Below are 21,517 nucleotides of genomic sequence, written 5' to 3'. Positions count from 1 at the left end.
AGGGTACAAGAACCCTAGGGGGTCTAAAAATGCATCAGAAAAATGTAAAAAATAAAAAAATAAAAAGCTAAAATCACACCCCTTTCCTTAGAACTGATATAAAAATAACATGTTAGATATCATCACGTCCCAAAATGTCCAGTCTATCAAAACATAATAACAGTTATTCCCGGCAGTGAATGGAAAATAGCCCCCAAATGTCCACTTTTTTGCTATTTTGCAGCACGTAAAAATCTTCATCTCATCCCACATAAAATGACACCTTATTCAGCTCTGTTCACTGAGGTATGAAAAAAGTTATTGGCCTCAGAATATGGCAAAGTTAAGTTTTTTTTTTCTACAAAAGACTTCCATTTTTAAATCTATTAATTTATAATAATACTTATATAAATATGACATCTCCTTTATTGTACGGACTCAATGAATAAAGGTGACATCATTTGGAGTGAATAGTGAAAACCATAAAAACAGGACCCAAAATAATATGGTGCAAGTGTTTTTTTGTCAATTACCTTTGAATTTGTGCTTTGATTTTTTTTTCCAGCTTCCCAGGACACGGCATGGAATATTAAATACCATCAACGGCAAGTATGCTTACACAGAAAGTAAGCCCTTATGAAGCCCTCTACGCAGATATATAAAAAAGTAATGGCTGGAGTAAAAAATGGAAATACAAAAATGAAAACGGGCTGTGTCCTTAAGGGGTTAATCTTATAGGTTTGACTTGCTGTACCTGCATCTTTTTTCCAACCTTATACAACTTAATTTATATAAGCTGAAAAAATACCATTGGGTTGAGCCATGTACTGTACATGACTGTCCTCATGTCATATAGGATGGTAAAATATAAATTAAGACCTAATGAAATGACTTCTGATATGTCCCTTTAAATCTTTCTAGATGTTTGTTGGATTATTTTAAGAGTCCTTAAGAAAGCGCATTCTTGTGAAATAGCTTCTTAAGCCCAAGAGGGTCAAGTGAAGGGAAAAAGGTTCTTGTAAGATACATGCCTTCAAGCATGAAACTCCTCATTTAGCAGTTCAGTGTAGATGAACTAGTTCTTACTGTGTTAGAAATATGGTCCCACACCCCCCATGAGAGCAATCATTACCATTTACCTCGGTCGCTCAATGCCCAACAAAAAACAATAGCTCGGAAACAGAAAAAGGAGACACATATATACATGACATGCTAATATAATGATGAGAGTAGCTGTATACAGAGGAAAACTGATAAACTGTGTCAGCTCATACAGGGTATGACCCGAACATTCTAAAAATAGCAGCGAGAAACTCAATGTGAGGAATGGCTTGTGCTAGGCATAATATACAGATGGGTCCATGCTTCATATACATATGTTTTACAGAAAGGCAGGGGAGAACAAAAGTGCTCATAGAGTAGTATTGTTAAAAAAGATCAATTGGAGGTACCAGAATGAGGCTTACCAGATCAGGTTGTGCAATATTTAGGCAGTACTCTATGGGTTTTGTACCATCAGATGTTCCCCCCATTTGAGATCATAGGGTTACAGAAGCCACATTGGTCTGGATCATCAAGTATAGATTGAGAAACCAGTGACCTGAAGGCTGTAAGATGATATAAAAGGACTTTTTTGGTGTCTGAGGTTCACAACACATAAGCGCTTCTTATTCAAGTGCAAGAGACTGGGGCTAGGCTGGAACTGGACCATTGGCTAGGACAAGGTGTAACCATTGTTCAAGTTCCTAAACTTAGACACCAATAAAGTCATTTTATATCAAGGGTTGACTTGGTATTTTTGGGGGCCCTAGCAAAGATATTTGTTGGAACCCCCAAAATATCAGTTTCCACCCTTGGTGTGTCACAGTGCAGCCCGGCCCAACTAATGGTGTTTTCTCAGGCTTGAAACTCTAAAAACCAGAATAAAAACCTGCCTAATGATAAATCTTTCCCATAACCTACAATATTTATATGTGAATTGCGTTATATTGGCCAAAGGGACAGTCACCTTAAGACAATGGGGCACATTTACTTACCCGGTCCTGTTGCGATCCAGCGGCGCGTTCTCCGATGAGGATTCGGGACTTCCAGCGATTCACTAAGGTCGTGTGCCCGATGTCCACCTGGTGTCGCTGTTGCGACGACATCCACCAGAGTTCACCATCCTATTCCTGGTGCATGTAAGTGTGTGTCAAGCGACACTTTTCTTTTAAAAAAAAGCGCAATTTTTCCGAATCGTTGCATGCAAGGCGCCGCTGATGCGACACAATCCGATCGCGTGCGCCAAAAACCCATGGCAATTTGGCGCAAAACGATAAAATTCTGAAAATCTGGCGGAAAAACTCGATTCGGACCCTTAGTAAATGTGCCCCAATGTACGTAGAGACACACGCCCAGAGAAAATTTAAGGTCACTGCCTCTTTGGCTGGTAGGAGATATTTCACATGCAAACTTCTAGGAGCTAAATGTGTTGAACAGGTGGACAGAATTAGAAAAAAAACAAACATCAAATTAATAAGGGAAAGCAAAGATATCATATTAGGGATGTCATTTAGCGTTCTGTACTTGTTGACAGGTCCCTCTTTCATTTCGCTTGAAGTTCAGGATTCCATTCTCTAATGAAAGCTGACTAGTTTGGATCATGGTGTTCCTGAGAAGAATTTGGTTAATCCAGATAATGCTCCATGAAAAAATGGAATGTTAACCTAAACAAAAACTTCTCAAAATCAAATAGACACCCAATTATAGGCATTTGTTTTGAAGTTACCCCTGCTCCCCAAACCCACCATCAATGAACTTCATTTTGGATGACTACTGATTTCTTCTGTAACAGATCTAATTTAGCAAATGTATTCAGAGTTACCAGAAGGAGAATAAAGAGTAAAAAGTTAGGTAGGGTATTCAACAGTCCATAATTTCTTGAAAGTCTATAAAACGGGCAAACAATGTCACAAGAAAACAAATTAGGCAGTTTGTATTAGGAGTTATGTATGCAGCAATCCTGGCTATATATACAAAACAAGGTAAAACAGTAATGCTGCTGTTAGAAAAAACAATAAAATAGAAAAGGAAAGGACAACCATGCACAGTGAGCCCTACAGCTAGTCCCATCAGCTGTCCTTACATGCTTGCTTGCCTATCCTACCCTTGATAGTAGATGACAACTGGTCAATGTTCTGTTCCTGCACCAAAGTGAAATCACAGACATAAAATCATGACAAACACAGAAGAATGGTCATAGAAATGCAAGTAAACAGGACAATGCAGTAAAGATTCAAGAAGGAAACTAAGTAGAAAACTAAGTGGAAAGTCAAAGTCATCAGCGCATTTTCTGCAGTACTTTGAGGGCACAGGATGGTGCTGAAGTCCAAATGTGCATAGATGTTACAAAAACACTGTCTAAAAATAACACAATACCTTAAAGGGGTTTGTCCTTGAAAAAAAAAATCTCAAATTCAAACCCCTGGTCATGGTTATACAATAAAGATCATTTTAACCTCTTACTTACAATTTTAGTCAGTTTTTTGCTGTTTGTGTTCCTATCACCCAGTCATGGTCAATGTAAAATCCGGCAGTGTAGGCGGGCACTAGTTGAGCAGACACTTCATAATTCCCCTGTGCTATGAGATGCTGTGTGCTGACAATGTGCTTAGATTATCAGGGTACATGGCTTATCTATACTTTCATTTAGCTTCTGAACATTTACTGGTGAGACAGATTTGGGTCATGAGATGGATATAACACACAATGACACACTCCACTCTAGTGCCTCACCTAATCAATAAGACACAGTCAGCTCTGCCTTCCCCTGCCCTCAGATAGAGAGCTTATTTTATTTGCAGAGTTTCTCCTCTTAATGTTGCTAAGAATAGTGAAGAAGCACTTGTTGCTGATGAACCAGGAAGTGTCTGTGTCTGTAGTGTGCTCTGCCGCCTACCCCTCCCCCTTCTCCTGCAATACAAGAAAAGCTTCAGGAATCTGCTGACCAGAAGATTTATGGTTGGATCCAAGGACAACCAAAATTGTAAACACCAGGACTGATAGGGACAGGTTGGAATTATATCTGTAAAATGCAGGGTTTTTTTTATAACAGTGAATTAGAGAATGTGTCATTTTGCTATACTGGGTATATTTAAGAATCTTGTCTTCGTGGGAAAACCCCTTTAAGTTGATACACTTGAAAATAAAGAGCTACTGGTATAAGGAAGACAATTAAGTAATAGAATAAGTAGAAAAGAGAGGCTTGTGCAGCTTATTGTGACTGTAATTATCAATTTCATAGTTCACTGTACATGCAGCTAATAGGAACTATAAACATATATTACCTATGGGTTTTAGCATTCAATATGGTCCGTCAGGAAAGTAAGTTGTCAATGGTTGTTGAAAAAAAAACCCTGTTAGAAGGTTGGGAAGACTGAAACTCAAACAACAGTTACATATCCAAGAAGTAGAACTTGTTTTATAGAATATACAGGGGTGCACCTCCCATGAGGTGTGTTGAGCCTCTTGCCTCAGGCAGAACCACCTGCAGTAAGATAGGGGGCAGCATCAGGGGCCCAGTCACCTGCTAGTCAGCAGGACCTGACACTTAAAAATACTGGGGCTCATTTACTTACCCAGTCCAGTCGCGATCCCATGGCACATTGTCCGACGTGTATTTGGGTCTGCCGGGATTCACTAAGGTCGTGCGCCCGATATCCACCAGGTTTCGCTGCTGCGCCGAGGTCTGCCGGAGTTCACTTTCTTCTTCCCGGTGCCTGTAAGTGCTTGATCTTGCGACACAAAACGTTTTTTAAACTCTGCGGTTTTTCCGAATTCGTCGGGTTGTCCGGCGGCCACGCCCCCGATTTCTGTTGCGTGAAATCCGACGCTGATGCGCCAAAATCCGATCACGTGTGCCAAAATCCGGGTGCATTTCGTTGCACCCGACAAAAGTCTGACAGACCCTCAGTCAATGAGCCCCAGTGTCTCTTCACTTCTGAGAACCCAGTTGCTAAAAAAAATAAATAACATAGTATATTACTTATGAATGGGGCAAGTGGGGTCGCCATTATATGGTTTGCCTCAGGCAGCAGAAATTTTAGGTTCACCCCTGAGTTTATATTTTACTATGAGGCTATTACTTTTCCAACATAACCTAAGAAACCATTGAATGCCATACTGTGAGAGGTAGGATTGCCAAATCCGATTTTTTTGTAAGAACAAGATTATTTGACTAACATATCGAGACTCTTCATCTCACTGCAGCTGCAGTCTTCAGAAATTCTTAAAGTAGGACTTCTATAGGCTGCAGCTGCCACCCGTCTATAGTTAAAACTGAATTATTGTGCTACAAAAAGTGTAGTTATTTTGCATAGATTTTTTCATGAATTTTTTGAAGCTGATACCAGCAGTGGATTGAAAATAAAAAATACCATCTGCCCATATTACCGTATCTCTTTTATGATCCACAGCTGTTTTTAAGTGTAATAATGATTAACCCCTTGCCGACCACTCATTAACTTTTTAAGGTACATTTTTCTGTTTTTCTACAGTGGCGTTAAACGAAGACCTTTGCAGAACATTGGGTTATCACAACCCAGCACCGGCACTAACAGCCAAGATCCGAAAAGCTCCAATGCTGTTTGACTCCTCCAGTCAAATGTGGTCTACTGTAGGTGACTGCAAAGGGAGTGGGCTATTTCTGACACCCATCAGCACCCTGCAGATGTGATTGCAGGGTGCTGAAGATGTCACAGAGAAGCCATGGGTCTTTTGAAGCATCTCAGAGATGCCTGTACCATATTTCTATGATACCATGCCATGAATGGTTGTTTTCGCCTAACAGCTGACACTGATAGCCCAAGAGCAGCAAACGGCAACACAGAAATATTGAAGTATATACATGGCTACATAAGCCAAGTTTTTCAGCTCAAATTTTGTGTTGAAAAAGCCCCACTTGGCTTATTTACGAGTATATGAAAAATAAAATTAATACTCACCCTCTGGTGCTCCATGCAGCTTCTCTTCTCCTCCCGCCTCCCCGAAGCGTCCCCCGGCAGGGCTGGCAGAGACACGTCTATGCGCTCTGCCTGTGTACACATTACGTGACACATGATGTGACATCATAGTATGTGCCCTGCTGGGAGGAGCCAAGAAGAGTGGCCAGGAGAAGAGGAGCTGTGGGGAGTGATGGAGCATCAATGCTAAGTTTATTATTCTTTAAGGGAGGCCACTGCAGGGCATTTTATTGAAGGAGGCAGCTGCTGGGCATTTTATTATTAAGAGAGAAAGCTGCAGGAAATGTAATTTTTTTTAAGGGAGGCAGCTGCTGGACATTTTATTTATGAGAGGAGGATGTTGCTTGGCATTTTATTATTAAGAAAGGCTTCTGCCAGGCATTTAATTTGTGAGGGAAAGCTGCTGTTGGACATTTGATTACTAAAGGAGACAGTCGGCACTGCTATGCCTTCCCTTCACCTTGGATAGAGAGCTTATTTGCAGAGTTTATCCTCTTGATGCGGCTAAGAACAGTGTAGAAGCACATGTTGCTGATGAACCAGGAAGTGCCTGTGTCTGTAGTGTGCTCAGCCACCTACCCCTCCCCCTCCTCCTGCAATACAAGAAAAGCTTAAGAAATCTGCTGATCATAGCCAGAAGATTTATGGTTGGATCCAAGGGCAACCAAAGTTGTAAACACCAGGACTGATAGGGAGAGGTTGGAATTACATCTGTGAAATGCTGTTTTTTCATAACAGTGATTTAGTGAATGTGTTATTTTGTTATCCTTGGTATATTTAAGAATCTGGTCTTCGTGGGAATACCCGTGGGATTGCCAATCTGTCAGATTTTTTTGTAAGAACAAGATGTTTATTCTTTGACCAACATATAGAGACTTTTCATCTCACTGCAGCTGCAGTCTTCAGAAATTCTTAAAGTAGAAACTCAAACTTTTCTTTAAATTCTTAAAGTAGGACTTCTATAGGCTGCAGCTGCCACCCGTCTATAGTTAAAACTGAATTATTGTGCTACAAAAAGTGTAGTTATTTTGCATAGAAGATTTTTTCATGCATTTTTTGAAGCTGATACCAGCAGTGGATTGAAAATAAAAAATACCATCTGCCCATATTACCGTATCTTCTTTATCATCCACAGCTATTTTTTACTTCAAATGATTAACCCCTTAGCGACTACCCTATCAACTTTTATGAGGTAAATTTTTCTGATGCGCTGGCTTTCTACAGTGGTGCAACTGAAGACCTTTACAGAACATTGGGTTATCAGAGCCCAGCACCGGCACTAACAGCCAGGATCTGAAAAGCTCCAATACTATTTGACCCCCCCCCCCTGTCAAACACGGACTATTGTAAGTGACTGCAGAGGGAGTGGGCTACTTCTGACACCCTGCTAGTGAGTTTGCAGGGTGCTGATGATGTCACACAGCAGCCATGGGTCCTTTGAAGAATCTCAGGGCTGCCTGTACCATATTTCTATGATACCTTGCTGTAAATGATGGGTCTCGCCTAACAGCTGACACTGATAGCAGTATATATACAATAAATGGTAATACAGAAATATTAAACCTATGTATAAACACAGGTGCAAGCTTAGTTTTTCAACTGAATTTTCAATTTTTGTGCTGAAAAAGCCCCAATCTGCTTATATAAGAGTATATTATTGTTATTTATTTATAGACATGAGGTAAGGGAGCAGAGTTGTGGGGTTACTGGGTGCTGTAGGTGATCCTGAACAGGTGGGTTTTCAGTTTCCCTTTGAAGGTTTGGAAAGTGGGGGACAGTCTGACACATTGTGGTAGAGAGTTCCAGAGTATGGGGGATGCACAGGAGAAGTCCTGGATGCGGTTGTGAGAAGAGTGGATGGTAATAGAGTGAAGATGAAGGTCCTTTGAGGAATGGAGACTACTCGTAGGACAGTATTACCTGATGAGTTCAGAGATATATGGAGGGGACAGGTTGTTGATGGCTTTGTAGGTCATGGTTAGTATTTTATATTGAATTCGCTGTGTAATGAGTAACCAGTGGAGAGACTGACAGAAGAGAGGAGAAATGAGGTGACAGATGGATGAGCCGGACATCAGAGTTTAGGATATATATAAAACATATAACATCTGATAATATAATATATAAAATATATAAAAACAATAAACTGAGTACTCACCCTCTAGTGCTCCCTTCAGCTTCTTTTCTTCTCCCTGCTTCCTTAATTCCATTATTAAGGTAGGCCGCTGCTGGTCATTTTATTGTTAAGGGAGGCCGCTGCTGGTCATTTTATTATTAAGGGAGGCCTCTGCTGGGCATTTTGTTACTAAATGAGGCATCTGCTGGGGATGTTATTATTCAGGGAGGCCGCTGCTGGGAATTTTATTATTAAGGGAAGTCTCTGCTGGGCATTTTATTATTTAGGGAGGCAGCTGGGCATTTTATTAGTGAAGGGAGGCCGCTGGGCATTTTATTAGTGAAGGGAGGCTGCTGCTGGGAATTTTATTATTAAGGCAGGCTGCTGTTGGACATTTCATTATGATGGGAGGCCGCTGCTGGGCATTTTAGGCTCATATGCGAGTCAATACGTTTTCCCAGTTATTTGCGGTAAAATTAGGTGCCTTGTTTATGTTCACTTCAACTTATACTCTAGTATATACAGTATATAATATGAACAACCAAATTTACTACAAGTACAGTATAGTAAAATATTAAAATATAATAATTATCGTCCCAAATGGTTAATCATTGTGATGGCAAAAGCATTGATTATTCAAATTGTTAATTTTGTCCAGATTTTTCGACCATTAAAATTAGTACTAAAAATTACCAAAAGGTCATGCAGTTCTCACAATAGTATCAATGATAATGTCAGCTTCTCCAGCAAAAAATTACAAGACTCTGTAAACAGAAGTATGAAAAAGTTACTGATGTCAGAATATGGTGCACTTGTGTCTATTCTACATCATTTGGAATTTTTTTCCAGCTTCCCAGCAAACTGCGAAGCATATTTATTGGTGCTGCTCCGAAGTACAACTGCCCCTCATACATCATGTATATGTCTCTGTAAACGGAAAGAAAAAGCTATGGCTTTTAGGAGGTGGGAAGTTAATAAATGAAGATGCAAAAATTTAAAAGAACCTGCTCTTCTAGGGGTGTGGGGGTAATATTTGTTGTTTTTTTGTATTTTGTATATGTTTTTCATAGTATGGTTATATAATTTTTTACTTTTATTTTATTTATTTTTCATTTACCTCATATCTCAAATTGCTAAAAATTGTAGACTGAAATGCAAATTATTTGCAGTCTATGGCTACATCTGATTGTCAGGCCTTGTAGCCTTCAGACAGGTAGTAAGGCTACAAATGACTCTCAGAGTTGGATGCAGAAGAGTTGAGGGGGGGGGGGGAGACACACTCCTCACCCTGCCATTCTGCATAGAAAGCCGAGTCTGATCTGGTGCCATAAACCTTTATCATGGCCGTCATATGGTGCCTTAGACCTCTATCGTGGCCATGATCTGGTGCCATAGATCTCTATCATGGCCATGATCTGGTGCCATAGATCGGTATTGGGGCCGTGATCTGGTGCCATATACCTTTATCGTGGCCATGATCTGGTGCCATAGATCTCTATCATTGGCATGATCTGTTGCCATAGATATGTATTGTGGCCGTGATCTGGTGCCATAGACCTCTTTCGTGGCTGTGATCTGGTGCTATAGACCTCTTTCGTGATCGTGATCTGGTGCTATAGACCTCTATCGTGGCCGTGATCTGGTGCCATGGACCTCTATTGTGACCGTGATCTGGTGCCATAGACCTCTTTCGTGGCCGTGATCTGGTGCCATAAACCTCTATCGTGGCCATGATCTGGTGCCATAGACCTCTATCGTGACTGTGATCTGGTGCCATAGACCTCTATCGTGGCCGTGATCTGGTGCCATAGACCTCTTTCGTGACTGTGATCTGGTGCTATAGACCTCTATCGTGGCCGTGATCTGGTGCCATGGACCTCTATTGTGACCGTGATCTGGTGCCATAGACCTCTTTCGTGGCCGTGATCTGGTGCCATAGACCTCTTTCGTGACCGTGATCTGGTGCTATAGACCTCTATCGTGGCCGTGATCTGGTGCCATAGACCTCTATCGTGACCGTGATGTTGGTGCCATAGACCTCTTTCGTGACCATGATCTGGTGCTGCCAGATCAATAACAGTCCTATGAATGTAGCCTGTTTAAACTTTTTTGCTTTTTGGCAAGATAAATTTTCATCATGGCAAAATGAGAAAAGAGGCCAGAATTTTCAAGTACATCCATGCTGTTTCCAACACACCTTGTCCATTACCTGACATCTAAGATCATATCATAAATAAGAAGGGACATTTTCATTGCTTCCCTCTTTAAGTCCTCTTTATACGTTTCTATGAAATGCCACCAGATAAAAGTTCCAAGATCATTTTCACGGCCAGTAGAGATTTGCGATTCATCAACCAACCATTTTTTTTTTATCCCTTTAGATATCGGTACTTCGTCCAAATCATTTGGAAGAAAAACACAAAATGTTCAAAAAAAACTAGAAACATAAAGTACTTACCTCTTAAAACCTGGCTGATGCATTAGGAATGAGCTAGTGCAATCCTGCTGGGCTTTGTTTTAGAAATGCAAATTTGAAATTATTTTAACTTCCTCATTCAATGATTCCAATTTTTATTTTTTACATTTAATAACATAATTAAAATTTGTTTGAGATTTCTTCTCGGCTATTTAACATCATTTGGTTGTATTTGTGTATTTGCTAACAAGAAAAAATGTAAAAAGTACATATACACATGTTTCAAAGAGCTTCTATGGATTGTGGTTGGATTGAGATATGGGGAATCAGAAGGAAAAGCGGTCACCTTGAGGACTTCCTGGAGACATCTCTGGTCAGTTTTTTTTCCAGCTGAACGAGACCATTGACATTAGGGAAAACAGTTCCCATAAGGGGTTATATTATAGCCTGCAATAATGTCAAGGTATAACAAATGCACTATGCACCCGAAATAAAGAAATCGATTTTCACAGTAATGGTGAGTGCCGCCCATCCTTTCTCTTTTGGATATAATTGTATACATAAATACATATAAAAGTAAGTAAATAAATTAACATAAAAGCATAATTTTAATAAGGACATTGTATGAACTTGAATCTGATGGGCAAATGTCTTTTTAAACTTGAGCTTGATGGACATATATATAAGAACTCTGTGGATGGGTTCTTGCTGCAGGGTTCTGAGCTTGCGGATCACACCCAGGGCTGCTCTGCCTGGGTCTGTGATTTGCAGCTTGCTCTGCAGTGTTTAGTTCTAGAGATGAATGGAATCGATGTTCCAATTCAGGTTCAACTGCGCCAAGCGGACAAGTTGCTGGATTGGTGGTTGAACAGCCAATCTGGCATATTGACACCTCTAGCAACTAGTCCTGGTTATGACTGAGCAGGTGTCCGGTCGGGCAGATCTGAAATGGCAAAGTTATGTACGAACCCGAAATTTGTGATTTGCGGTTCGGGTCCATTTTACACTATCCATAACCTTTTTGTTTCACATTTATTTTAAGGTTTAAAAATGAGGAAACCATACATACATCATATACAATCTCTTATTGTTATTGTTGCAATATTATCCACCAGGGACCTCACAGCTACATTACACAGGACCATTACAGCTACATTACAAATATACCCTACTGCTTTCTCTAAGCATTTGCATTACAATATAATTGTGTGCTATAATTTATCTTGCACCCTGACAGAATCCACTGTGTAGTCCCAGGGGTTGGGCTTTGGTTTGGATGTATTTCAATAAACAACATGTGACTTGCCTGTGCTGCTCACTCCTCAGCTCTCAGCCCCCACCTTTGTGCTCCTATACAGCTCCTCCCTCTCCCACTGATTTCAGCTCTCTAGGCTGTGAGCTCTTACAAAGTCCAAGGTTAATGGGACTGCATAGAAGACTAGAGCTTGGTACCTGGAATTTTCCGGATGACCGACAGGAGGAGTAGCCAATTCCCAGATCACTTTCTGTACTTGTTTTATACTCTACATACTGCACTTACTTCTCGCATTAAACCCCCTAAAGATTACATCTTGATTTTTACACTTATCTTCTCTTTTGGTTTGCTGATATCTCATGATGCTTCAGCAGAGCATCACATGAACAGCCAAAGGCAGAAAAATCTCTGCAACAGTATCTGGTATATCAAATTGATCATCAGATTTATTCATATTTTCCTAAATTAGCTCAGATGACAAAAGTATACAGTCAGAGACGCAAAGTGCAAGCTTTTTTTTAATAACTGAGTGTCCGCAACCTGTCTAAGCATTATTACCAACTGTTATAAGAGATTGTACCCTCCCCGTTTAGAGCCTGTGTGGTACAGTGCATCATACAGAAAGTTCTTCTGCCTATAATGGATGACAAATAGATCTCTATAGACTCAAGTAAAGAAAGTGTTTCACTAGATCTTCTCATCGCTGCTAAGAAACCATCCTAATGATATATATAAGCATGAAAAATGCTAAAAAAAACCAAGAAATTACAGACTGACATGCACTGCGGACCTGGGTTCAAGTCCCATCCAGGTCAACATCTGCAATGAGTTTGTATGTTCTCTATGTGTTTGCGTAAATTTCCTCCGGGTCCTCCGTTTTTCTCCCACACTCCAAAACATACTGGTAGGCTGATTAAATTGTGAGCCCCATGTGGATAGGGGCTGATTTAGCAAGCTCTGTGCAATGCTGCATAATCTGTGTGCGCTATATAAATTAAGAATTATAATATAATGGACCACAAGGAAAACTTTATTTTTGGATGTAGTGTTCATTTAACCCATACACATACTAATTGTCAATGTCTGAGAACAAAACAAACCATATTAATGAAATAGAAGTGGTAAAATAGAGGTGACTCCACCAAATATTAAAAATTAAGCCCTGCCCCCTTTCTTATGTTTTGCCATAGAAATCTCTTCTCCGCTGACTTAACCATTCTAGATCCTGGACAGCTCGTTTGCTTAATCTTGTATGTAGCTGGGGCACTCAATATACTCAATATTCTGTACCTTGGAATTAGCTTGCACACAAATCCGACCCCTGATCTTGATATAGAGTGTACTATCAGCAGGTGGGGAGTAGATGGCTTTGTATGCCAGGAGAGCAGCTTGCACGAGAGTCGTAGAGATATCAAGTTTTTAATAGAAAATTCTTAATCTTATGATGTAGCAGCAAGAACTCATTAACATTTCACATTTTAATATTTGTGATACTGATGTAATTACAATAGGCTGGAATCACACATGTAGGTTTTGTTACAGTCATCGGAGCAAAGATTGATCCAGCAGGAATAAGATGAAGAGTAGAGATGAGCAGACTCTTTAAAATTCAGGTTCGGACGAATTTAAAAATTCTTATTGGGTCCGGTACGGTAACAATGATCGCTGGTGTTAACTTTGTAAATGCCAGTGGCATTTAGATTACTTCAGACATGCACCGGCACTAACATACCTTCAGCGCCACTGTTTGGGGGGAGGGTCACTGCCAGTGATGTCATAACACTCCAACAATAGCAGATTAGACAATTATTTAAATTCTAATGACCACTTTGCAAGCAGAATCAACCAATAAACACCTGTGATTGGTGCTGATTTGGCCAAACACCATTGAGGCTCAAGGCCCCCAACACCAACTACACTCTCCCTGTGCCCAGACCACACACCACACTGTTAACCACTCAAGTTTGATGAAGTCATGAACTCTACATCAGACAAAAGATGGTGTCCCATCCTTTGTTGCTCTTTGTAAGCTCAAATTTGTCAGTCATAAAGGTTTTTACTGGATCCACCCTGTCCTCTGAAGGGTGGCACAGGCATTTTGTAGGAGTATAGACACAAAGCTTCTCCATGTGTTGAAGAAGGATTCGACCAATTCCTCCCTCTTCAGCACTTGGCAATGCTTTGGCCCACTCAATCTTAAACAGAATTGCCAACTTAATTAGGGTAAATGTCGGCGTTTGCTTATGCAACCATGTCTACACAATCGTTTTGGCTCCTGCCAAACCATCCACTGCTGAGTTGCGTACAGGGGATGTACAAGGTGGCCTGGCAGATGAGAGAAACTATACCAGGTCAATGAGAGGAGGCAGTGGTGGCTCATCCCTCACCCCCTACTGCGGTGGGCCATAGGCTATGCACATGTGCAAAGCAGGTAAGCACTCTGTCAAGTGCAATGGGCGTGAATATGTAGCTGTTTAGTTCCTGTTCTATTGTTTTGGACTCTAAAAACAGTTGATCTATTGGGGTGGGTGCTGGGTGTCTGACCCCCTACCAATCTGATTGTGAATATCTATATATATATCTTTATAATAGGTCAACAACATTCGTAGCCCAGAAAATCTCTCTAAGACTCTCCACCATTTTCCTAGCCTGTCATTGGACCCATTCAATTTGATCAATGTCTTCTTATAGGTGATGTCTCCAGATCTGACCAGATGTGGTCTCTGCAGTAGGATCACCATCTCTTTCTTTTCTCTATTCAGCCATGCATCCAACTTCCCAACTGCCGGACCGCACTCTCCAATCCATCCTAAGCCAAGATGTCTTCTCCTCTTCTACCTCTTCCTATGTTGATCTAAGTTTTTTGTTCCCTGAGATTTTCTGCAGATGAAGATGAGACTAAAATGTAAGGGAACTGCTTTTCTTCAGGCTATTACCATGCAGAGTAATGGTGGCGGACATATTCATAGCTACAGTCGGCGGCAGCTTTGAGGAAAATTAATGTTCCTACTGAACAAAAAACAGAGGTTGTGATAGTAAAGACGAGCTGTAGATATGTGCGCGGACGTGATCGGCGTAGTGATAGAGCGTCTCACTCCTCGTTTCCCAGCTTCTACTCATTATGCTAATGAAGTGTCATCAGTTTAGCTTTTCCCGTGATTATTGAGTCTGTCAGGTAAAACAAAACTATGCAGCTCCTTGTCTACAGCTCCCATCCCTTGTTCCTGGCATCCTCTGTTCTTCTTGTAACACACCATCGATTATCCGTACCGTGTTCTTTTTTTTACGGGGACTGTCACCCTGCGACCTTGAGAAGAATGAATGAGGCATATGTATTGTGAGGGAGATACGATATTATAGAAGTTCATATGACCTCTTACAATAAAGTTTATTTGTGTGTTCCGGCTGACAATGGATAATCTCCCTGCATTGTGCTATATAGTGAATACAGGGGACACAATGTTCTTATGTAGCATTCTTTTTTGTCACTTGTTCCATTCCAAGACATAAACATCATGGACTGAGGTCTCACTCTTTGGTCGCCAACTCATTTCCATTTCTGGAGGCATTATAATCCCTTCTGGCCATGAAGGAGTTACTGATTCATTGCCTGCGTCTTAGAGCATCAGTCTGAGCTGGAACACCCGCAGGATTAGATCTCTGCACAGCTGTCAATGTCAACAGAAACAGGTGTTATCTGGACCAGAAATGTGCATTCTAAGGGTATTACTGTAATTTCATAAAGTAGATGTTCTGAAGGAAATATTCCAATATCCGAGTGATGCCATTTGTTACTTAATATATTTTAATAATATAAAACACTACTGGTTTCGAGAAATTGTTATCTAGTTATCTAGTATATGTAGTCTGATAGATATATGAGTATGAAATTGAAAGATAGATAGATATGAGATAGATAGATGATAGATAGATAGATAGATAGATAGATAGATAGATAGATAGATAGATGATAGATAGATAGATAGATAGATAGATAGATAGATAAATAGATAGATATGAGATAGATAGATAGATAGATAGATAGATAGATAGGAGATAGATAGGAGATAGATAGAGAGATAGATAGATAGATAGATAGATAGATAGATAGATAGATAGATAGATATGAGATAGATAGATATGAGATAGATAGATATGAGATAGATAGATACATAGATAGATAGATAGATACATAGATTCCAGAGAAGCACAAAAAATGTGGGTGCAAATCCGTCAATGTAGTCCACAATACAACAAGGCAGCACTCCAAAATTTTAAAAAGGTGCTGTGCCATCGAAACATTGCAACATGGAATAAAGACACCCTGATTTTTCACTTGAATTTTGGAGTGCTGCCTTGTTCCTGATGTAGATAGATGGATAGATAGATAGATAGATAGATAGATAGATAGATAGATAGATAGGAAAAAGAGATATAGATATCTAGACAGATACAGTGCCTTGCAAAAATATTCCCCCGCTTGTACTTTTGTACCTTTTGCCACATTTCAGGAGTTAAACATTAAGATATAAAATTGTCATTTTTTGGGTGAAAAATCAATAAGTGGGACACAATTGTGAAGTGGAATGAAATTTATTGGATACTTAAAACTTTAAAAAAGTTTAAACGGAAAAGTGGGGCGTGTAATATTATTCAGCCACTTTACTTCAGTGCAGCAATCTCCCTCCAGAAGTTCAGTTCAGATCTCTGAATGATCCAATGTTGTCCTAAATGACTGATGATACTATAATTCACTGGTGTGTAATCAAGTCTCTGTATAAATCCTCCTGCTCTGTCGTAGTCTCAGGGTTCGGCATCATGAAGACCAAGGAACACAACGGGCAGATCGGTGATTTTGTTTACAAAAACATTTCACAAACTTTAAACCTCCCAAGGAACCCTGTGCAAGCGTCATATTGTAGTAGAAGGGAATCCTAATGTGCTGAAGTTTGCAGGCATTGAACAAAGTTAAGATGGACCCCCTCGGAGGAGACAGGAACCGGGCTTTACTTAAACAGGAAAGTAGATACATTATTAAATTTAATGCGACAGGGATTCTGGGAATGAATGATAAAAATGACTACAGTGTATTCCTGTGATTGTCCTTGATAAAAGTGCTATTTACTCATTTTACTTGCTTCTCTGCAAAGTGGCAACTATTGGATGTAATCTACTGTTGTTGTTTTTACTTTTGTACCGATTACGATTTTAACGTTCACAATGCACTTTGTGTTATATGTCAGAATGTTTACACTGTTCCCTTGGCAACATCCGCCGTCTTCGGCACATATTTTGTGCGCGTCGCGGACGGATGACGTCAACGACTTGAGAATGCACTAGGAAGCGCGAAACGGCCCGTCGCCAGGCCCCGCTCCTTCCCTGTACCATGCACTTGTAATAAAAGGATTGTTGAACGTATCGGTGAGTGCCGCACTTCTTCTTCTATCATATATTGTAATGGAAGGAGCACCAGACCACTGCAAATCCACCAAGGACCCGGCCGTCCCTTTAAACTTCCATCTCACACAAGGAGAAGACTGATCAGAGATGCAGCCAAGAGGCCCATGACCCTCTGGATGAACTGTACAGATCTACAGCCGAGGTGGGAGATTCTGTCCACAGGACAACAATCAGCTGTGCACTGCAAAAATCTGCCCTTTATGGAAGAAGCAAGAAGAAGCCATTTCTTAAAGATATCAATAAAAAGTCTTGTTTAAAGTTTCCCACAAGTCACCTGGGAGACACCAAACATGTGGAAGAAGGAGTTTTGGTCAGATGAAACCAATATCAAAATTTTTGGCCACAATACCAAATGATATGTTTGGGGTAAAAGCAACACAGCTCATCCTCCTGAACATAGTAGGGGCAGCATCATGGTTTGGGCTTTTCTTCAGCAGGGACAGGGCAGATGGTTAAAATTGATGGGAAGATGGATCGGGCCAAAAACAGGACTGCAACCAACTATAACCCTTTGTTGCAGGGGCAGGGCTCCATAGGAGAGGCAGGGCTCCATAGCAGACTTCTGAATGGGTCAACTTTAAAATTTACATATAACACTCATACATACACACTCATACACACTTTATATACCTATATACATAAACATACAGTTCTTCACTTACACATACACACACATATAGAGCATATACACACATACAGCATATATATATACACACTCACAGTATATGCATGCCCTATACCATAAATACATCACAGATACACACACATATACAGCATATATACATCACATATATGTTATGTACATATCATGATGTGCAACGTACGACATAATATGTATATAATGGTGCGCATCCTCCATTTGTTAGTGTCAGGCCAGATGCTGGGGCCCCTTGATACTGCGGGCCCCATAGTGGCTGCTATCACTGTAGTCACGCCCCCCCACCTTTGTTGGAATCGGGTACCCGCCAATGAAGTGTGGTGAACCTTATATACAAACAAAAAAACGAAGTAAGGCAGCACTCCCGTAATATTTCAAGGTAAAAAAAACGTAGGGTTTTAATCCTTCGCTACGTTTCGGCTTTCCAACAGCGTAGAATTGACAAAGGGATTCCGAAACGTAGCCATGGAATTAAACCACCTGTTTTTTCACCTTTAAATAATACTAGATTGCTGCCCTTCTTCATTTTTTAGATAGATAGATAGATAGAAATAGAAAATTTTAGAAGCACACTTAAAAAATTGGTAAGTGGGTGCATGATTTATAGGACTGGGCATAAGGTCCTTTAACATATAGCTTTTAGAAAAAAAAAACAGTACTCCAAAAGAAAATGATAAGAAAAATGCCTCAGTGGTTTTAATTTATGTTAATTATGCTAATTTATGTCCAAACTTATACGTTGGCACAATTTACTGAATCAAGGTATTTTTTTCAATTATTTTCTTGTGAAGCGTTTTTTTTTTTATAAAACCTAGATGGATAGATAGATAGATATGAGATAGATAGATATGAGACAGATAGATAGATAGATATGCGATAGATAGATATGAGACAGATAGATAGACAGATAGATAGATAGATAGATAGATATGAGATAGATAGATATGAGATAGATAGATATGAGATAGATATGAGATAGATATGAGATAGATAGATAGATAGATAGATAGATAGACAGATACATATGAGATAGATAGATAGACAGACAGAGAGAGAGAGAGAGAGAGACAGATAGATAGACAGACAGATAGAGAGAGAGACAGATAGACAGAGAGAAAGAGAGAGACTGATAGAGAGAAAGAGAGACAGATAGACAGAGATAGAGACAGATAGAGAGAAAGAGAGACAGATAGACAGAGATAGAGACAGATAGACAGAGAGAGAGACAGATAGACGGATAGACAAAGAGAGACAGAGAGAGAGAAAGAGAGACAGATAAACAGAGAGACAGTGAGAGAGAGAGATATGGGATGTAGATGTCGGACTGATTTTACCATTATAATGATTTTGTAGCAGTTTGCCATAGGTAAAGTGACAAGGAAGTAAAGTGACATATAAGCAAATAAGACATGAAATAGACAAAATATGTAATTCAGAAAAGATGCTATAGATTGATGTGTTTAGATATAATAATTATGCTGCAACTACATAATAGTTATTTATATAGCAGTAAAATATTCTGCAGTGTTTTATAACCGGGGAAGTAACAAACACAGAGAACGGCAATAAGAAAAATACCATAACAAATTTTTAGAGACAGTAGATGGATGGATTTACACAGCAAAATGAATACATATATATTAGCTAGATAGGAAATAGAGAACATTCTCCAATAACAGATGCATGCATGATGCTAGATACAGAAATGATGGCTAAAAAAATGATGAATAATGGGATATTTTTATATATATATATATATATGTATATATATTAAATATACAAGAAATAAACAAAGATACATAATTATCTTTGCGTCTAGATAACCATGAGTGAACAAAGCATCAGCTTTTACTTCAGTGAAAGGAGTTTATTGTCTGCTATTTTCTGAGCTAGATACAGAAAGATATGGAATAAACTGATGGATTATACATGCTCAGGCATGTAAACAGAGAATCACGGAGAGTCTGAATTACATTGTACTAAATAAAAAGCAGATTTGCTGAGTCAACTGATGAACATTCAGGGATTATCCACAAGGCAGTAAAGGTACATGGGTAATTTATGCAAAAGAGTGGCCAACCCCTTTATAGCATCAGGATAACAGTATGTATGAAGCAGTGTAGATATATTAAAACTTAACTTTTACTTAAACTATGATAAAACCATGAAAGACGTCACATAAGTTACTTAATCAAGACAAAACAGCCAATTTTGGAATGCAAATTCAAAAAAAGAAAAAAAAAACACAGATGGAACTTACCACTCCTAAAAAAGTAGGGATTCTGAAAAGAGCGACCATGAGGTTGCAAATTGGCTGCAGTAAACACAATAGGGCAGATTTAGTTACCCGGTCCATTCGCGATCCAGCGGCACGTTCTCTGTGGTGGATTCGGGTCCGGCCGGGATTCACTAAGGCAGTTCCTCCGACGTCCACCAGGTGGCGCTGCTGCGCTGAAGTTCCCCGGAATGCATTGATATTCACCAAGCCGGACCGAGTGAAGGTAAGCGCTAGTCCCGCAAAAAAATTTTTTAAAATGCGGCGAATCCGAATCCGTCGGGTTTCCGTTTGGCCACGCCCCCGATTTCCGTCACGTGCATGCCAGCACCGATGCGCCACAATCCGATTGCGTGTGCCAAAATCCCGGGGCAATTCAGGGAAAATCGGCGCAAATCGGAAGTATTCGGTTAACACGTCGGCAAAACACGAATCGGGCCCTTAGTAAATGACCCCCAATGAATATGCAACTGTCCCTAGCGGTCCCAGGTTCAAAGACACCTGTCCTAACAAGGACAGTACCCATAGCTCACCCTAGCTGAAAAAGAACCCCACACCACCACACAGTGGTGGGAGCTAAACACAGTGGGGCAGATTTACTTACCTGGTCCATTCGCGATCCAGCGGAGCGTTCTCTGTGGCGGATTCGGGTCTTCCGGCGATTCACTAAGGTAGTGAGCCCGATGTCCACCAGGTGTCGCTGCTGCGCTGAAGTCCGTCGGAGTTCCCTTGAGTTCACCAAGCTATACTGGTTGCATGTAAGTGCGTATCAAGCGACACTGGTTTTTTAAAAAAATTTGGCGGTTTTTCTGAATCCGCCGGGTTTTCTTATGGACACGCCCCGATTTCCGTAGCGTGCATGCCAGGGCTAAAGTACAGTAAGTTAAGAAAATCCAGAAGTCCGTGTGTATCTAGGGGTCGTCTGTAAGTCAGGTGTTCTTAAGTAGGGGACCGCCTGTATATTAATAGGTTTTCCTGGCCTGGATACCCACATTTTTAAAGTAATTTATTCATGGCATGTGCCAGTAATGGGGAACTTTTCATGCCTTGCTATGACTAAGAACCATTTTTGGTTTAAGGCTAAAGATGTCCCCTAAGTATAACTGTCTATGGCATCCTTGGGACCCGAGGACTTGTCTTTTCTGAAGATCTGCTACAATGTTACGGTGGCATTTATGTCACCATTTACTGCTATACTGTAGTATGGCAGTATATGGTAAGATTAACCAGACCCAGTGGGGTGTATGTACCCTAAGGGGACTGAAAAATAGTTTAAAAAAAAGTAATTTTTTTTTTTACAGTTTAAAACCCTAAAAGTTCAGATCACCCAACTTTCCCTACAACTGATATGAAATTAAA

Source organism: Engystomops pustulosus, chromosome 7 (genome assembly GCF_040894005.1).
Source record: "Engystomops pustulosus chromosome 7, aEngPut4.maternal, whole genome shotgun sequence".
Taxonomy (NCBI): Eukaryota; Metazoa; Chordata; class Amphibia; order Anura; family Leptodactylidae; genus Engystomops; species Engystomops pustulosus.
The sequence above is the reverse complement of the archived record's forward strand: the minus strand, read 5'-3'. Positions refer to the sequence as shown.